General features: G+C 44.3%; 1 protein-coding gene across 4 annotated transcripts in view; it reads right to left on the bottom strand.

Annotated features, from left to right (window-relative positions):
• Nucleotides 1-5,000, bottom strand: part of LOC143028277 (uncharacterized) — a 1,448,808-nt gene that overhangs the window by 133,642 nt on the left and 1,310,166 nt on the right. The gene's annotated exons all lie outside the window — the stretch shown is intronic.

Raw genomic sequence — 5,000 nt, 5'->3', positions numbered from 1 at the left:
AAGTACATTCCACATTGTTTTTTTATGCCATTGCTTAACTGATGAATAAAGTCGTCACAATTTGAACCATTTGATGTCCATTACGGCACCACTGTATGTTTAATTAGTCTTAATACATCAACATATTATACTCTGTGTCGGGTTAATGAGGGTACGGGTCGATGGTCTGGGAACCCTCGGGGAGCGTAATGGGACAGAGGTTGATAAACCCTGGTTTAGTGGGTACCCACGTGATGGCTAAGAAAAATCACGTGCACGAGAGAAAAATGTGCCACGTGAATTCACGCGGATCCACAAAACACGTACCATATAAACGTTATGGAAGTCAAATTACGTGCTGGGAACACATGAATACAGAAAAAAGAGAAGTTTGCAGGAATAGCACGGCAAAGGCTGGGAGTTCACGGGACTCCAAGAAAGAAGCGTAGATGAGGGAGGCTAGAAAGTGGACGAGACGGAGAAGTTTGCAGGAGTGATATGGCAAGGAATGGGGCCATAGTCCTACAAATCACAGACAAGGCTGGTAGAGGCCTTTGTCCAGCAGTGAACTCTGAGTGACTGGTGACATGATATGACCCGACTTGACCTAAGCCTCAATGTCTTCCGGACGTCATTTCATAAGAAGAAGAAACGTGTGTGTGTGTGTGTGTGTGTGTGTGTGTGTGTGTGTGTGAGAGAGAGAGAGAGAGAGAGAGAGAGAGAGAGAGAGAGAGAGACGGAGGGGGGTCGTTTGTAGGCAGGAGACAAGCTGTACCAACGACCGCTTTACTACAATGAAGACCTTTACATACTCTACTCTTGTTGCCGCCACGCGAATTTATTCACCCAGAGGCACTTCCAATGGACCTTCGACCCCCCCCCCATACAAAGAGGTTTTCCACAGATTTATTTATGGCGGCTGCCAGGCGATTTTATTCGGATGTAGGAAGAAACCCCTGCCGAGACGAGAGGGGTGTGCGGACACATTTTCCTCCCGTGTTTTCCTTGTGTCCCCACGGTGGTGACAGAATCCCAACCCGCCGACAGTGTCCTCAACTCCTACAAATACTATATCAATGTTACTGTTATCATTATATAATCTCTCTACATGTACCACTGTTTCTCAAACCTGGAGTCGCAAAGCGTTTTTCCGAGGATCACCAAGACATCTTGAATGCTAAATTTTTGTTGCTTCCAAATTCATATTGCTATAATAAAATTCAATGATGTTAACCATGTCTTTTATAACTTTAAACTACCTCTTTTACACATATATTTATTATACTTGTCCCCTACTTTTTACAGTCAACAAATAGTCATATACAGTATATTAATACGTATACAAATAGATTAGTGGCGTCGCGGTCATACCATGAGGATCATAGTGGGGTCGCCTGAAAAAAAAGGTTGGGAAACACACACACACACACACACACACACACACACATCTACGATCAATCATTTCACTTTCTATCTTCAATCTTTGTGTTCGTGAAGGGTCATCCTTGACCCATACTACCCATTGCTCGGGTCAGAAACAACGCAGCAATTACTATTAATACTATTACTATTATCGTTATATTTTGAGACCGCACCTATGTTACATTTGACGATATTGATAATAATCATAATGATAATAATGATAACAATTACAAGAATACTACAAGAAAAAATATGAGACTTTAGAGAAACCCCTATGGACCAGAGTCACGATGCATTCATCTATCAGACTCATCTCTTTTAATGGATTTATCTTGAATTTATCCTCTACCTCTCTTGTAGCTTTATCTCTCCTTTACCAATAATGAGTCTCCACCTCTTCATTTTCCTATGCTTCTGTGACAGGGAGGTTTGAATTCACCATTGTGTTTCCATAGGTATCTTTAAAGGTAACTAGATGGGATGGAGTGAGGAATCTCCCCTTCTGTAAGTTTCTCCTTCAAAGAACCAAAGCAAAGGAGAATCTTGGAGAAAAGGGGGTCTGGAAGCTTCAACCAGAATCCTAGTAACTGAAGTCTTTGAATAAGTATAAATGCGAAACATATGAGAATACAAAGGAGGAAACTGGTTTGTGAGAGGAGTGATGGATGTGTTAGCGCTGAGCGAAACTAAACTAAAAGTGAACGGGGAGTTAAAGTTTGGGAGTGGAGAGTGTTGCGAAAAAAGAGAGGGCGAGGGAGGAAAGATATGCTTCTGGTGTGTGTGTGTGTGTGTGTGTGTGTGTGTGTGTGTGTGTGTGTGTGTGTGTGTGAATGAAGGGAATTGTCATCAAGAATAATGTGGGTAAAAATGAGAGTGGGTTAGGAGATATATGTGTTTTTGATGCGTATAACCCTGGTAGTGAGGGGAAAAATCGTACTGGAATTGTTCACATGAATGTGTGGAGAGTTTAGGAAGGAATGTGAATGTAGTGGTGTTGAAGGGATCTAAATTTAAGAGTATGCAATGAACCAACAGAAGGAATAACAAGGAAGTATGACCTCACACGAATGAACGAATGCGGGAAGATATTGTTGGGTATGTGTACTGAACGTGAAGAGAGCCGTACATAAGTATACATAAGCCAAGGTGGTTGGTGAAAAGGTAAAAGAGAAAGTATTAACGGGTTATGTAGTGGTGTCCAAGAGGGAGATTGGAAGAGCTCTGGGTGTGAATATACTGTGGGAAAAGAGCGGTGGAATGCCTGATCCTCTGGTGGAAGGGAGATTGAAGGGCGAGAAGTTTAAGGAAGTTTTAAACGTCTAGGTGACATGTGGCAGTAAACGGAGGAGCGGATGTGGGTGTGAATGGAGTAGATGTCTAAGTGCAATCGAAAGTGTTATGAGAAATAGGTATTTGATGATAAATGCAAAGAGAAGGTTGCATAAAAGAATGATTGTTCCTACGACATTGTACAAAACAAAGACTTGGAGCTTCAGAAAAAGAGAAGATAGAGAATGACACGAATGGAAGGGGCGAAGGGGGCTTTGGATGCAGGTGGAATATCTATCGATCAGGGAAGTGAGAGTGCAAATGATACGGGTGAATACAGAGAGATCATGAATGGGGATGATACGTCCCGAAGGAATGTTCTCATCTGCCTCATCATTCATTTTCGAATGGATGAAGTGGGGAGGGGTCGCCATACGGTGTATCGGTGAGGGTAAACCAGCCCCTGCTCTGGAGGAACTGTGCCTTCTTGCATTGTTTTTGGCCCAAACAGTGTGGCGGGGGTAGGGGTGTGACCTTTCATTCCCGAGGTGCTAAGATAGATGGGATGGTGGAGTAAGTTTAATTCGTTTATGATGTGAGTGTGGTTTAACATTACCTTTGGCATGTATAACCTTCTCGCTGAGTTTTATGGCTTAGTGTCTATTTTAGTTGCCGTCATGTGATTCTATTCAGCCGGAGAGACGCCTCCCTTCTGCAGCTAAAGGGTCAAACCCTCTGTCTTCTTTTAACTTTAGAATTTTTGCTGCCGCATGGTGATTTTATTCGGCTGAGGGGGAAGACCCTCCACAGCGATAGGACTGAACTCCTTTTATTTATCTATTGACTTGTTTTTACATCATTATCGCCCTTTTTTTTCCATTGTTATTATCATTAACATATTCAATATTACTATCATTATCACATTATTATATTTAGTAATTTATTTTGCTTAGAAGACATAGGTTGTTAACATCCAAATTCTACCAGTAGTGATCACTGACCACATCCACCAACAGTGTTGGTCCACCCTGCGGGTATTGCCAATAGTACCTGCTGACAGTATGCCCGCACAAGCACAAAGCCCCGACGCCAGCCCCCTGTCAGCGTTCTCACTGACGCCAAACAACACACCCGGGGGAGCTGACACCGCGCTGACGCCGGAGGGCGGAAGAGCCCAATAAGGAAGTTGGTAATGAAGCTTAGGCTGGCGATTCGAAAGGCCCCGGCCTTTCCTCGATCCGTGCCCGGCTTCCTGAGGGCCGAGCCCGATCCGCTAGCGGGCATCCAACACCCCGACTCCCCTTCCCTCCATCCATTCCGATACCAAAGTCAAACACCCACCGGCCGCCCGTCCCCGGCCACTGGTCTGGCGTTAGTAAGCCAGCCAGCCAGTCCGGGCGACGGGTCTGCCCGCCCGACCGCCCGCCTGACTATCAGGCTCTCTTCACGCCCGGCGCTGTTATTACGTATGATCGGTCTTTTCCGTGCATGGCACTCTCTGGTACTGATGGATATGTCCGCCATAACCTCCCCCATCCCCCCAACACCCCCCCACTGGCACTAATGCCACTGCTTGACACCCCCCTCCCCCCACCCCCGTCCGGGGCTGTGGCACGCTTACACAATTATTATCCCTCCCAGCAGGGCAATTTCCTCTATATCATCTTGTTATCCCAATCTCCTCATGACTTTATTTAGATGAGAGATAGCTTCTATAACTGAATAAAATCATCTAGCATAGTTCAGATGCCATTTCAAGAATTAGCTCGAGGCCAGCTCCATTTTCTAATCCCCATAAGTGAATTGAATCACCAGCCGACAATAAAATGAAATAGACCTATTAAAAAAGTTACTTCCATATAGGAAGGCCAATTGATACGTTTAAGAATGCTTACGGGTGATTTGATTCGTTTTCGGGGAGTATTTTGTGTAACTGGGCATCGATGACAGAGGTGCCATGTACTGAATAACAGTCCTGTGGCTTCCTTCATGTGCCTTTAGCGTCCACTGCACGATTACCGGCCTGCCCATTCAGGCTGTTCCATCTCTTCTATCCACTCATTTTTGTGTCTCCCTCTTTTCAAACTTCACCCAAGCTGCCGCCAGGCGATTCTATTTAGATGAATGGGGAGGGGAGGAACGGAGTTTGCTCTCTATGGGGGATAAGGACTGACAAAAGGAAATGACCATTCTATTGTCCTAATTCGTTAAGTCACAAATCACGTACTGACCAATCACAAGACACCTAATCAACAAATATATATATATATATATATATATATATATATATATATATATATATATATACACACGCGCGCACACACACACAC

The sequence above is a fragment of the Oratosquilla oratoria genome, chromosome 9 (assembly GCF_046742065.1).
Source record: "Oratosquilla oratoria isolate Oo_2021 chromosome 9, ASM4674206v1, whole genome shotgun sequence".
NCBI classification, from domain to species: domain Eukaryota; kingdom Metazoa; phylum Arthropoda; class Malacostraca; order Stomatopoda; family Squillidae; genus Oratosquilla; species Oratosquilla oratoria.
The sequence above is the reverse complement of the archived record's forward strand: the minus strand, read 5'-3'. Positions and strand labels throughout refer to the sequence as shown.